The following is a 15,337-nucleotide window of genomic DNA, read 5'->3' as shown; positions in this document are numbered from 1 at the left end:
TGTACTTGTGCTTCGTTCAGGGCTGCTGACATTATTCGGTGGAAGGGTCTTGAAGCATTTGCCCTCTGCTTGCTCAGAAAATGATGACATCTTGATGTCCTACAAACCTTAAAACCTATAGGGTAATGGTCTGACCACACTAAAGGTGAGGGCAAATCCAGATTGAGCTCTGAGTTTGAAAAATCGAGTCAAGGGCGTGTCCCTTATCATGAGTGGGATGAAAGACATAGGGTGACAGGTTGAGGATGGCCATGGACTTAGGCAGTGAAATGTCCCCGGGCTCCGATGGTTTGTCCAAATGAATATTAAAATCTCCCAGTAGCAGAATGTGCTTGTACTTGAGAACTAAGGGTGAGATTACCTCGTTTATGGATTTAAGGACATTTCCAGCTGGCCCTAGAGGCCTATATATTAAGACTCCAGCAAGGGAATGGTGTACTGATAGTGCACAGTGAAAACCTAGACATTCTGCCCCGTCCAACTCCCCCATAGAGACAATGTTGCAGGAAATATCCTGTTTAAAAATTATTGCTACTCCACCACACCTGCCAGGATGGCGATCTTTCCTAAGAATCTGATAGCCTGAAGAAATGCCAGTAGCAATGGTGGGGTTAGAGGCCTCAGTGAGCCATGTTTCTGTAAGAAACATTATGTATGGGCTGGAATCTTGAAGCAGCTCAAAAACATGAAGTTCATGCTTACGCAAAGAGCGTGTGTTAAGTATGTATGTTTTATAGTTCCCGCCTTGGTTAGTCATTGGGCGTGCTGAAAGACATTTATCCGCATTAACCACCCTCCCGGGGTTGTTCACATAGTTGTCATCAGTTGCCACCCAGGTACAATGTATACACATTTCAGTGTTCATAACGATGTTGTTCTGGCAGTGAGTAGCCTTGCTAATGTTAAGCAGCATGTAGGTTATGATTTGTCCATGATGTGTATGAGATCCGGCAGCATGTACGGTGCTGGCCGCCTCCGGGTCGCTGACGGGGCACAGACGGGCTTGACTTAGGTGCGCCTTCGGCGCGCCACCAGCACATCCGCCCAGCGCCACTCCTTTTATTCCCCAGTGCTAAACAACTATAGCGCTCACACATCAAGAAGGCGCTGCTCTGTGTAAACTGTTTAAGATCGGTGAGAATGGAGTTCGAGTCCCACCCTCCCACCACACATTCAAATTCAAATAACAGTTCTAGCAGCACAGGATGTAAAACAATGTTTAAAACGCAAGCTTCAATTAAAAAAGTTGTTTAGACAGTGAGAGAGTCACTTGTCAAGGCGTTGTAAGTACTATGACCTTTGGCGTGACTAACAGCAGGGGATCAAGTGACAGACTAGAGAGAGGCCAACTGCGTCCGCGCAGCGCCACTCCTTTTATTCCCCAGTGCTAAACAACTAGAGTGCTCACCCGTCAAGATAGCGCTGCTCCGCGTCAACAGGGGCACAGCAGTAAGTACATTACATTTGAGCTTCTAGAATTGTTTAAGCTTTGAGTGGGTATATTGTGGCCATTGTACTTGAGGGTCTTACCCACAATGCAATGTCCACATATTGAACAACTGCCACACATCTTGTTTCCTACAGCCTTCCCCATTTGTAATGTACTCTGTTGTGGGGATTTTGTTTCTCTATAAATGTGGACTAGTGACTTCCGTAAACAATCATTACTTTGAAAAGCAAATATAGGTTTTTATAGTTTTATTTTCTCATTTAGGATTTTCCATACATAGATCCATTGATTGTCATTATCATTTTCTGAGGAAAAATAATACCCACCATCTACATTGTCCTTTCCGAAATCTGATTCACTCTGATCAGAGTTGGAACCGAAAAGTTTTTGGAGCGCTGGGGTGTGGCTTTGAAGGCATGGTTTTGTAAGAGTTGGATTGAACTGTGGCCGGGTGCGTCAGAGTGGCTTCAGGACACAAGCTTGGCTTCTTCACCCCTCGAGATAGGAAGGGAGGCTCCACTGGCTGGACTCTAAAAGAGTCTTGAGCTTTTAAATCCATCGGACTAGAGACCATTGGAAGGATGATCAGCTTTTTGTAGGGTTCTCTGGGGCAAAGAAAGACAAGGCAGTGCAGAACAGTACTGTCAAGGTGGATATTCCTCTGCATTAAGATCTGCTACACATTGCTGAAGAGGCAACCTCCAGAAGGACTGAGGGACCATTCCACCACGGCCAAACCTGATACCACTGCATGGCAAGTGAAGTGCCTGTTCTTGAAATTCATCAAACAGCAACATGGGCATCAATGTACACGTTTACGAAGCACTACTGCCTTGACAGCCAGGTTTGACAGAAAGGGTTGTTCGCTTGGCCAGTCGGGCAAGACTTTTTGATTTGAGCCATTTTATAGACCCACCACCATCGGAGGTACTGCTTATGTAAAGACAAAGGGGCAGTTTTACAATCCCCTTGCACCACTTTTGCATCACTTTTAACATGGGAAAAGTGACCCAAAAGTGGCGCAAGGGGCTTGTAAATCTGCCCCAAGGCATCTATGGTTAGAAGCATCCATCAGAAGAACAAGTTACTTACCTACAATCTTTCTAGTAAATACTCTAACTGTAGATTTCTCATTGCCCCTTCTCCTCTCCATTTCCTTCTAAAAAGGTCTGCACACTTGTCCCTCTGATTAATGATGGTCTCCCCTTCTGAGAGTTCACAGAGTTAAGAAAGAAACTCATTTCCATGTGCAAGGGTGGTGCTAATAGGAAACTCCATCCTAATTTCCTGGGTGGAACGAAGTCAACGTTGAACCACATGGTGCCACCTACCAGTGTAAAGGAGCAGTGCTTTTTGAATCTTATGGTTCCAGATTGGTGTCTGGGGGTATTCGAGGAATCTGCAGACAAATAGACTATCCACCAAAAAGAGCATTACTGAAAATGGGTAACTCGTTATTTTGTCTTGTGGCCTGTGATTTTGCTATTTCTTCCTTCTCCCTCACCTTATTTTGTATCTCTTTTCTTGCGGACAATTTGAAACCTGATAACTATCTCTAAAAAAGTCAAGGTGTGAGGAATCTTAGAGGGAATATCTACGTTGCAAGGCCTGACTTCATCTAGGGAGTAAAGCTCTTAGATACTGAATGTTTTAAAAACCACCTTCTCTTGTACACCAGGCGGGCGTTTTTCCTGATTTGTCAGAATGTCATCAAATTTCCTGACGGAGGTGAAGATTCTCTCTCATTATTGTCCTTCACATCCATCCTTATTTTATTCATCTTCAGCTCTTTCAAGGAGTATCAATGTTCTCTTATTACATTATTCAAAATCTCATACTTTTTCTTGAGTGGTGTCTGTCAAATTCATATCTTTAATCCCTTTTTCCATAATCTATTTTTGTTCTTTCAATTTGGTCAACAAAACCTCTTAACAGTTATTTTCATCTTTGTATAAGATGCATTATTGAGGTTATTTTACAAGTCCTATATACAAGTCTTCATCCAGATCATCAAAAGTGAGAAAAAATAGTATCCTAAGACTCTAACAATGCTCTTACATTCTAAATAGCTTTTCATTGCACTACCACTCAAGCATTTGGACAGTTCAAGTATATTCAATCTTTCAAATAAATTATTTCCCTCTCACTTATCTCTCCCCAGATTATCCTTGGTAGCTACTCTTTCCTTACTAATGCTGTTCTTTCTAACACTCGACTTAAACAAATCCTTTGCAGGTTTCAATATATTGTGTGAACCCAAGCAGAATGGATTAATTTTGTATTCTTTCATGACATTTTACTTTTTAGTGAAGATGTATCTTGAATTTTGAAGTTTTGAATGGTTCACCCTATCAGAGAAAACACATTCACATTTGGTACAAGTAGCTTAGTGACTAAATCTACTGGCTTTGTAACCCGGAGACCCAGGTTGAAATACTGGCCTTGGCTCAACATTGTGTGAATAACACAATAAAAAAATTGGATTACCACTTCAAGGAATAATCCCAACCCTTGTCAAGGTGTTCCCTGAAAGTCGCTAAATTAACCTGCGCTCATCACCCTGGTAGCTACTGCAAATAGCAGACAATTTAGGATAGGTTATGCAGTACCAAAACAGTAATTAAGTCAAAAGGCAAAATAATAAAAATCTCAAACCGAATTTAATGAACAAATTGTCAAAAATTCAGTAAGGGAAATCGAAGATTTCGATTTTTAACGTTTTTTGTAGAGATGGCGCTGAAAATCAAAATGTGCCAATCATGGCCAATGTTCGCGGTAGACCAGGACCAGGGAGAAATTTGCTGACCATGATGGAGTGTGGGTTGGATACACCAACCACGTTCGTCCTGGTCAAAGATTTTACCTTCCGACTTTTGTATTTTAAGCCTCAATCCATCACAGGAGTACACTTCTAAAGTCCTCAGGGGAGGCACTTAAAGACTCACAGGTTGAGGTGCAGAAGCCAACAGCAGGGTACAATTCAGGTCCTGTTGCCTCTTGTAGCTTGTTGCATTCCTGTAGCTTTAACAGGAGGTCAGCCTTATGACCTTTGGAGTCCATTTCTTTATTCTGGGTTCTAGAGATAGCAGGTTCAGTCCTCTTTTGTTCTTCCTCAAAACCAGGTGTATTCTGAAGTAGGTGTCTGGAGATGCCACAATTTTGACTGGCTCAAGCTAGTGGGTGGGAATGACTCTTGGGTACGCCCTAACCAATGAAGCAGAAGTTCCCAGGGCCAACCCTACTACCTTTGGGCATTTTCATGGCTTTGGCCACTCTCAACATCGATCTGAGGGCTGGGATGTGTACTATGGTAGTCCTATTTTCCTCTCACATCTAACAATAAAATCCAGTGTGAGGTAGTCACCATGCCCACAATAAACCCAGAGACAGAAGTCTGGTAAAACAAAAATAGGGTTGTCTAGCAACCAGACAGTGGAAAAACAAGAATTGCTTTAGCGTCTTCTTTCCCTTCCTTTCAGGTGCACCCTTAGTATTCTATGTAAAACCCAAAGATAGAAGTCTGGTGGGCAAAAGTAGGGTTTTCCAGCAACCAGACAATGGATACACAAGAATTATTTCGACATCCTGTTTCCTTTCCTTTCTAGTGCACCCCAAAGTGTTATATGTAAACCCAGCAGACCTGTTTAGAAGGATTGGACATTCAATTAGTATTTGACACTGTAATGTAAAAAAGGATGCTCATAGCCCCCACCCTGAATATTCTGGGAGGTTCAGAAATCATCTCTGCCTATTTAGGTCAGCTTATTGTTTGCTCCTGGGAGTTATTTCACAAATTGTTCATGCCTATTCAACTGCTAATACCTGGCTGGGAGACTTTTGATAGCAAATGCAAATTAGCCTCCAGGAACTTCAAGGAGGGAAAAGGTAACTTTCTAAAAGTTACTTTTCCTTAACATTTATTAAAACTCTGATTTTACCATTGAATAGGATTTTTAATAATTATTAAAAATAGTTGTTACGTTGTTTTTGTAGCTAGCACCATCCTTGAGGTGCACTATTAGGATTATTAATCTATACACCGTTTTTCTGCATAGGACAGCTAGGCATGCTACAGTGAAAACTAGCTTTTGGGTGGTAGTCACTGTAAGGACATGCTAACATTAAATTTCTACATGTCCAACTTTTAAATGCTGTGCACCATGCCTTGTGGGTGAGGGGTGACTTATTATTGATAATGGAGGTTTTTACCTGTCAAAAGGGTTTACTGTATCAAATCGAATGGCTGTTTTTGCAATGCTACTGCCAGGCTACAAAGATAGGCCTTAAGCCATGTTTTACAAAGTCACTGTAGTGGTGGCACGTTAGGTGCTGCAGTCCATTAGTGCATTTATCTTGCAGCCCTGGGAATACCTTGTACCAAATGCTAGGGACTTATAGGCAAGTTAAATATACCAATTATACCAAGGAGGGAAGAGTTGGCCTTAGGTCAACATCCTGTGATTCTGGGCAAATCACGTAATCTCCCCGTGCCTAACAGAAATGAATGTGTCCTCATGTAATGGAACTGGTGCTCGTGTAAAGCGCTCTGATACCCAGTACCTTCGGGTAAAGTTTGGCTATATAAAACTCTGCCTAAAAAAAAATTAGGATAATGCCAATTCAACAATGTTTAAAGAGGGGAGCACATGCACTTTACTACTGGGTAGCAGGGGTAAAGTGTACAGGGTTCTAAAGCCAGCGAAAATATAGAGCCCAGCAGATGGCAAAAATACAGGGTGACCACGAAGAAAAGGCAGATTCCCTACAGGTAGTTATTCCACACTGGCACTTCCATGTCTTCCACTCCCTCATTGTTCATGGCTCAGTAGTCTTCAGGCAATACTTTGGGAAACCAGACAGAAAGCCCTTGAGAAATCAGCCAGCCATTAGTTTTAACAACCCTCTCTGTTCAGGCCTCTTCTCCTTGTACATGTTAGTGCATTCCACAAAGACATAGTTCTCTTGAGCAGATAGGAGGTGCAGTAGCAGCCAGCACGGACAGGGGTTGGTGGAATGGGGTAAAGAGATTATAAAAACAACAACAAAAGTACCTTACCACTGCGTCTCTCCGTCGTCTCTCCTCTGGAATGGAACAGGAAGCAGACAGCCAGGCTCCCCTGACCAATCACAACGCTGCAATGCAGCGGTGTAGTAAGCACCCAGGCTCCTCTGACCAATCACAACGCTGCAATGCAATGCAGCGTTGTGATCTGTCTGAACTCCGTGGTTCGGCGCTCAGCCATAGACTGGGGGCTGGTCATGTTCTCCATTCAGGCTGTAATGCAGCCTGCATGGTGAACATGCGAAGTGCTCATAACTGTTTGCCAGCCCGAGAGGGTTGGCCAAAGAGTCATGGCGCACTTCGGAGGGTGCTACCACTCCTCCCCTGCCCTGTGAGCAGCCCCGCCCCCTCATGCAAACCTGCCAGCAGGACAAAATAAAATGATAATAACATTACCTTATTATCATTTTATTTTTCCTTTCTTTCACTGCTTCAAAGCAGTGGGGCAACGCTCCTCTGCCTTAACGAAGGAGCCGCCACTGAGGAGGTGAGTAAAGTGGCAGAAAGGATGACACTCTAGGTCAGAGGCTTAACTAGAGGGGGAGGGGGGCTTATTCTTCCAGGAATCGGCTGAGTGAAGATGCAGGGGCTCTAAGAAGGGGTGAAAACATAACAAACCCTTGTTAACAAGTGAATGGTCTTTTAAAACCTGAGTAGTACTCCGGTGGAGCTGCAATAAGACATGCCAGCCCGGGATGCAGTCTCAGGCCGGGCTGACGCACATAACGGGGAGGCTGAAGCCCTTTGAGCCCAAAGCGCCTGCTCAGGGTGTGGTGGTTGGGTGGGAGGTGTTTATTTCACTCCCTGTTCTGTACTTTTTAGCTCTCCTACAAAGGGTTTGAACATTTTCTGACACCAGATAAGATTACAACCCTCTCGGTCAAGGCTTTCTCCCCTATGGCCCTTCACCCAAAAAAAAATCCAGAAGTTTTGACTGTGACAGCCATGTGACTACTTTAAATGGGAGTGTTTACTGTGGTTGAGTACAGTATAGCACTTTTCACGTTTTTTTTTACATTTTTACACGTGTAAACGAAATATTTTTACCGAGCACAAACATAACAACATTGTCACTGATCAGCTCCCTCATAGGAAACACTGGAGGAAGTGTCTGAACAGTGTTCACGCCTTTACGAAACAAGCATACATTTTTCTGGAGTAGACTGAAAGTCTAGGGTTTTTAGAATGGTCTGCGCAGCCGCTTTTTTGTCATTCGGTTTTTCCTGGAGGTGGAATCCCCATGTTGCCCAGGGCTCTTTTGTTTTGTCCGACTGTAACATGGGAAAATAACTAAGTATTTTTTCCCGCCTATAAATTCCCATCTGCGGCGAGCTGCGTCACGGCGGCGCTCCTGCCATGTTTGAAGCAGTCATTCGATCTCTCGCGCCTCCAGTACTTGTCACAGGACAAAAGCCATTCCTTGGCAAATGCATTAAACATCGATTTTAAACGCCCGCCACTGTTTAACACTCATTGCACCTCCAAGCTCGCTGCACCAGACTTCTGGCGGATTAATGGCCGAACACGCGAAGTAACTGAACAGTAAAACATTCACTTGTGCTTGGCCCTGCCTGCGTAAATATGACCCTGATGAAGTGTGAGTAAATTCCCAGTTAAATCAGGGGCAGCTTCTCAATGTGTATTTAGGAACCATTACGTAATGCCTTTGTGGAGTTGGAACTATAAGCATGCTACTCCACGCAAACATGGGGTTTTATTCGATATGCTGTTTGTTTTTCCTTTATTTACGTGAAGTCGCCATTAAAAAAAAAAGGTTTACTCATTGCATAAAATACGATTTATTCTTTCGCACTCTACATTCAGACCAGTATGTTCTGTCGCTAATTTAGTAAGAAAGGTGATTATTTTACAAAAAAACTGGCAAAAGTACAGAAGCCTGGAAGTAGTTTTTTTTTTGTTCAATGTATTCGGGTGCATCCGTGATAAAGGTTTCAGACTTTCCCTTCTGTACAATTTGCAAACGTATAAACCCGAGTCTTTATCTACCCAGTTTGTCTATTCTGTTTAACTAGAATACAGCACAATACTTTATAAACGTTTTGAATTTACAGTGATAACACCATACTGCAAAAAATACTTTTTAAACCAAGAGCTTTTGCACAAGATCACAAAACATTTGTTAACTGTCCTTATTTCCTGTCCTTTGTGTTAAGTTAAGGCAGTGTTTAGTGCAAACACCCTTTACTTCTTTATTAAGTAAGCAGGTTTCTGGAGAAGGTAATGGGAGACAAGAATGTGGATATTTGTTGTGTGGCATTTTGTGTAATGCTGGTATGTTCTGTTGTTTTTTGTGCAGCTGTGTTTTTGTGTTGCATTATTGGATTGTGATGCTGTGTTGTTCTGTGGTTGTGTTGCGTTCTTTTATTTTTACTTTTGTTGTTAATACAATTTTAATTGTATTGTTAAGTTGCTCTGTGTATGTTATTGTGTTATGTTCTTTTGTTTACTTTAGATTTGTAAACAAATGATGTTACATTTGCAGCCAAAGGTAGCACGTGCCCTTATAAATCCCATTGACATCCTACCATTTAACATTGTTGATGGTGGTAAAACAGCACTGCTCCAGCTGTTTAACTATTCAAGACAACAGTGAGTCCAAAGCTCTTGCAGAAGTATGTCTTAAATTAGCACTTGCTGTGTTTCTTTCACTGACATAGTATTTGGTGCATTTGAAAGGTGGTGAATTGAGGAGGCCTTAGGCTAAAGTCCTCCATGGCAAGGGAGATTTCGTCATTCCATGGTGGTAGCAAGTCAAAAGTAAAGTCATCCCACTTCCCTGCCCACCTGTTACCCAGTCGAACAAAACCATACTGCAGCATCAACTACTACCAACTACTCGCTAGTATAATGGGGACATTGGGCGCTCAGCAAATTGAGAGTTACCCCCAACAAAAGAGCCCATATCATCCAGTTATGAAGGCATCCATACTGATGCCGAATGCGGCCTTGTGTTTTCCTCATGTACCTCACTAACAACAATTAAATATGAGTGCTAATGGATACTTTTACCTGGAGGTTCCTCACTTTTGACTATTTGCCAGTCATCAGACCGGTCTGGAAACTTCTGCAGTACCTCCCCGGCCCTGGCAGAAAGTGCATGTTCCAATACGATGTAGGGCACTAGGTCATGATGATGTCATCAGACCCATATAGCACCAGAACTGACACATTGACATCAGTTCTACTCTGTTTTTGCCATGATTTCTGAAGCATTGTCAAGAAGACTGACAATATTTCTGAAGCATTGTCAAGAAGACTGACAATTCAAGCTGTACTGCAATACAATACTAACTTAGCATCTTATTAGAAAAGGTAATAAGGTTTCTGTAGAACGGAGAGGAGGGTGACTCAATGAGGAATATGAAGGCAGATACAGTATCCACCAGCAAGAGCACTACTGAAGGTAAGAAACCTTTTCCTCTAATAAAAACTTCTACTTGCAGATTCCTCACCTTTAAATAGGCCCCCAATTTTACACTCCTAACTTCCATAGGGTGGTGTAACTGGAGAGCTAAATCAGAAAGTCACGAAGGACAGACCAGGAGAAGTGACCATCTCTGCTTACGGAAATCCAAGCAATAGTGTTTAGTAAAAATGTGGAGGAGGACCCATCACATATCAGCCACTGGATTCTCTCTAGCTTGGACTGTCACTGAGTATTTTGCCATGGTGGAATGAGCCCGGATTTCTTTAGGTCTGTCTTTATTGGCTAGAGCACAGTAGATCTTGATGCATAGAATGACCTAGCGGGATAGAATTTGGTTGTCACTGTTTTCCCATTTTAAAGCCAGCGTAGCCAACAAAGAACGGGTCTTCTCAATGAAATTCTATTGTGCGACTGATGTAGAAGCCTACAGCACGCTGATGGAGCAAGGATTCGCACGTTAAGCGTCTTGCTTGTATCATGAACCTCAAATAATGTTAATAAAGTAATCAACATGTTTATCTTACTAATTTTGCACATTTTCATTATACGGGGGTGTCCGAGTAACGCTTGCCTATGTGTTAATTAATCCTAATACGCTTGCATTCTAAAAATGGCCACTGCTACGCGGGAATTTAGACTGCACATGTGTCGGTCATACCCATGTGATGTGACGTACTTGCAGTTCTGGTGGGAAAGTGTTTGCTCATGCGCAATATAGCTAATATGGCTGCTCTGTGTTCTCACATGCTCAAAGCTTGCATTGCTGCTTTCGCAAAGCTGTTCGTTCTGCTTAATACTTAATGCTTTAGTAATTTTAAATTAAAGGGAATGGTATAGCAACACATGGTATACAGTGAAATCATTTATTCTATGTACTAAAACTGTTCTTTTCCATTTCATGTAACACTTCGAAACTTGGCCTGTTCTAACATGATATACTCCATCTTGCTTGAATCTGAGTCTGCGCGAGATTTGCGAGGCTCCACAGAAATGACCTTTGGACGGAAGCCAGATGGCAACACTATGCACTAGCACATTAATTAGGACTTATGTCTCATACCGTCTAAGAATATAACACAAAGCAAAGAAGGCGTATTCTTGTATATGTTATAGGGAATTAACCAGGCACAATTCAATTATTTGTATTTTTCCTGTAGGAAATTAAAACAATCGTCCTTGTTTCATATATCCCTAGTGAACTCTAATTATTCAGTGTTAGAAAAAATATACATTGATAATATTCGTGCCACTTTAAATAATCTTATGTTACTGCATGGCAGTTAAAATGCACTACAATTTAAAGCAACAATTTAAACAAGAACTTAAGTATACATATATAAACATACATGTACATATACATATACCAACATTTATTCATATAAGGATATTGTTAAACGTCAAGTCAGCCATCAAATAAACTGTAAATCTGGAGACTAAGTGGAAGCAAATGTGCACTATACGATTAATTATTAGCCAACACATTCATGTTGCATCCTGTATGGGTTTTGAGGTGTAAAGAAAGCAATTAAAGTAGTCGGTCTCATTGTCTACGTCATCCATTGTTTGTCATTCACTTATTCATTATTTTTATACAATATGTGTTACCACAGATTAATGTACACCAGAATTAATTTGCTAGTTAGATAGCTGGCTACTGCATTTCTCGGCTGACTTCTTTCAGCAGTTCCCCTTTTCACTCACTTACTTCCTGGTTACTGCTCTCGAACACATCCAAGGACTCCAGTTGACAGTGCCAGTGGGGCTGGAATGCTACAGACATTTCCAACTCAGAAGGACGCGTTTTATGGAGGTGATATGTTACTTAATCAGTAGTTTTCTATGTGGAGACAATTAAAATTGCTGGTGTGACCAGAGTTGTACCTGCATCTGTTAGTTTGCCCTCTAATGGGGGTGGTAAGAGTTAAGTGTGTCCGTTTTTAGGGCTCGGCCTACGTCACCACTGCGTCAGCAGTGGGGCAGAGTTCCGAGCTCCTATTGTTAAGGGGTTCTGAATCGTGCAGGAAAAATTCCTCAGTGCGTGAGATTTTTCAGTAGTTTTTTTTGCCATCTGGATGGTAATTGGTCTTCGCGGTGCTATCTTTCTAGTAGCCTTCACGCAGTAGGCAATATGTAATTCATTTTGGCCACTTCCGCCATATTTTGTGTGGTTATGCGCACAGGAGTGTTATAAATTTCAATTAGGAGCTGTCAGGGAGCCGCTGTAATGGAATCCAGATGTTCTGGGCGCGTTCACCAGTCTGCAGTGAGTGGCGCGCGTTCGTGCTTGTTCTGTGTTCTCCTTCTACCTGACTACAGCTGTGTTTATATAGACGGTGGCTTCCGTTGTGCAGCAGGTGCAGTGGCACCAGTGTGGTGTAGCTATCATTAGTGGAGCAGGGGCAGTGGCACCAGTGTGGTGTAGCTATTATTAGTGCAGCAGGTGCAGTGGTACCAGTGTGTGGTAGCTACCATTGTGCAGCAGGTGCAGTGGTAGTGTTGCTTAGCTATGATTGTGCAGCAGGTGCAGTTGCACCAGTGTGGCATAGCTACACTTGTGCAGCAGGTGCAGTTGCACCAGTGTGGCATAGCTACCCTTGGGCAGGAGGTGCAGTGGCACCACTGTGGCATAGCTACCATTGTGCAGCAGGTGCAGTGGCACCAGTGTGGTGTAAGTATCTTTGGTGGAGCAGGTGCAGTGGTACCAGTGTGGCGTAGGCGTAGCTACCATTGGTGGAGCAGGTGCTGTGGTACCAGTTTAGTGCAGCAGGTGCAGTGGTACCAGTGTGTGGTAGCTACCATTGGTGGAGCAGGTGCAGTGGTAGTGTTGCTTAGCTATGATTGTGCAGCAGGTGCAGTGGCATCAGTGTGTGGTAGCTGCCGTTGTGTAGCAGGTCCAGTGTTATCAGTGCTACTTAGCTATGATTGTTCAGCAGGTGCAGTGGCACCAGTGTGGTGTAGCTATCATTGGTGCAGCATGTGCAGTGGTACCGGTGTGTGGTAGCTACCATTGGTGGAGCAGGTGCAGTGGTAGTGTTGCTTAGCTATGATTGTGCAGCAGGTGCAGTGGCACCAGTGTGTGGCGTTGTTACCATTCGTTGAGCAGGTGCGGTGTTATCGGTGTTACTTAGCTATGATTGCGCAGCAGGTGTAGTACAACCAGTGTGGCGTAGCTACCATTGTGCAGCAGGTGCAGGGGCACCAGTGTGGCATAGCTACACTTCTGCAGCAGTTGCACCAGTGTGGCATAGCTACCCTTGTGCAGGAGGTGCAGTGGCACCACTGTGGCATAGCTACCATTGTGCAGCAGGCGCAGTGGCACCAGTGTGGTGTAAGTATCTTTGGTGGAGCAGGTGCAGTGGCACCAGTGTGGCATAGCTATACTTGTGCAGCAGGTGCAGTTGCACCAGTGTGGCATAGCTACCCTTGTGCAGGAGGTGCAGTGGCACCACTGTGGCATAGCTACCATTGTGCAGCAGGTGCATTGGCACCAGTGTGGTGTAAGTATCTTTGGTGGAGCAGGTGCAGTGGTACCAGTGTGGCGTAGGCGTAGCTACCATTGGTGGAGCAGGTGCTGTGGTACCAGTTTAGTGCAGCAGGTGCAGTGGTACCAGTGTGTGGTAGCAACCATTGGTGGAGCAGGTGCAGTGGTAGTGTTGTTTAGCTATGGTTGTGCAGCAGGTGCAGTGGCACCAGTGTGTGGTAGCTGCCGTTGTGTAGCAGGTACAGTGTTATCAGTGTTACTTAGCTATAATTGTGCAGCAGGTGCAGTTGCACCAGTGTGGCATAGCTACACTTGTGCAGCAGGTGCAGTTGCACCAGTGTGGCATAGCTACCCTTGTGCAGGAGGTGCAGTGGCACCACTGTGGCATAGCTACCATTGTGCACCAGGTGCAGTGGCACCAGTGTGGTGTAAGTATCTTTGGTGGAGTAGGTGCAGTGGTACCAGTGCCGCGTAGGCTTAGCTACCATTGGTGGAGCAGGTGCTGTGGTACCAGTTTAGTGCATCAGGTGCATTGGTACCAGTGTGTGGTAGCTACCATTGGTGGAGCAGGTGCAGTGGTAGTGTTGCTTAGCTATGATTGTGCAGCAGGTGCAGTGGCATCAGTGTGTGGTAGCTGCCGTTGTGTAGCAGGGTCAGAAAAGGGGGTGGTGATGGACAGAGTATCTGAATTAAGCAGAACACTCTTACCCAGTCAACAGATCAGGGCTTGATCCATCACCGTTTTTTAGCTCACTGCACCATCCCAGCTCAGAACTTGGCTACATGCAAATTAGTATGTCCCTGGCCCAGTGCATCATGGGAACAGGGCAGACCAAACTACCAAGCCAATTCTTTTACTTGGAAGGAAACAAGCTTCCGGGGACCGGTTTCTGGCATTACAGCCGTCTTCGGCCCGGCTTGCTTGAATCCTGATGGTGCAATGAGCAAGGGACTCATGTCTGAGCATACCCTTCCACGCTTATGGTGGACAAAACGATTCAGAAAAGGGAGTGGTGATGGACAGAGTATCTGAATTAAGCAGAACACTCGTACCCAGTCAACAGATCAGGGCTTGATCCATCACCATTTTTTAGCTCACTGCACCATCCCAGCTCAGAACCTGGCTACATGCAAATTAGTCTGTCCCTGGCCCAGTGCATCATGGGAACAGGGCAGACCAAACTACCAAGCCAATTCTTTTACTGGGAAGGAAACAAGCTTCCGGGGACCGGTTTCTGGCATTACAGCCGTCTTCGGCCCGGCTTGCTTGAATCCTGATGGTGCAATGAGCAAGGGACTCATGTCTGAGCATACCCTTCCACGCTTATGGTGGACAAAACGATTCAGAAAAGGGGGTGGTGATAGACAGAGTATCTGAATTAAGTATACTCAGATGTGAGTCCCTTGCTCACTGCACCATCAGGATTCAAGCAAGCCGGGCCGAAGACGGCTGTAATGCCAGAAACCGGTCCCCGGAAGCTTGTTTCCTTTCCAGTTAAAGAATTGGCTTGGTAGTTTGGTCTGCCCTGTTCCCATGATGCACTGGGCCAGGGACAGACTAATTTGCATGTAGCCAGGTTCTGAGCTGGGATGGTGCAGTGAGCTAAAAAACGGTGATGGATCAAGCCCTGATCTGCTGACTGGGTAGGAGTGTTCTGTTTAGTTCAGATACTCTGTCCATCACCACCCCCTTTTCTGAATCGTTTTGTCCACCATAACTGTGGAAGGGTATACTCAGATGTGAGTTCCTTGCTCACTGCACCATCAGGATTCAAGCAAGCCGGGCCGAAGACGGCTGTAATGCCAGAAACCGGTCCCCGGAAACTTGTTTCCTTTCCAGTTAAAGAATTGGCTTGGTAGTTTGGTCTGCCCTGTTCCCATGATGCACTGGGCCAG

Source organism: Lissotriton vulgaris, chromosome 2_1, assembly GCF_964263255.1.
Source record: "Lissotriton vulgaris chromosome 2_1, aLisVul1.2, whole genome shotgun sequence".
Lineage (NCBI taxonomy): Eukaryota > Metazoa > Chordata > Amphibia > Caudata > Salamandridae > Lissotriton > Lissotriton vulgaris.
Note: the sequence above shows the minus strand (reverse complement) of the source record.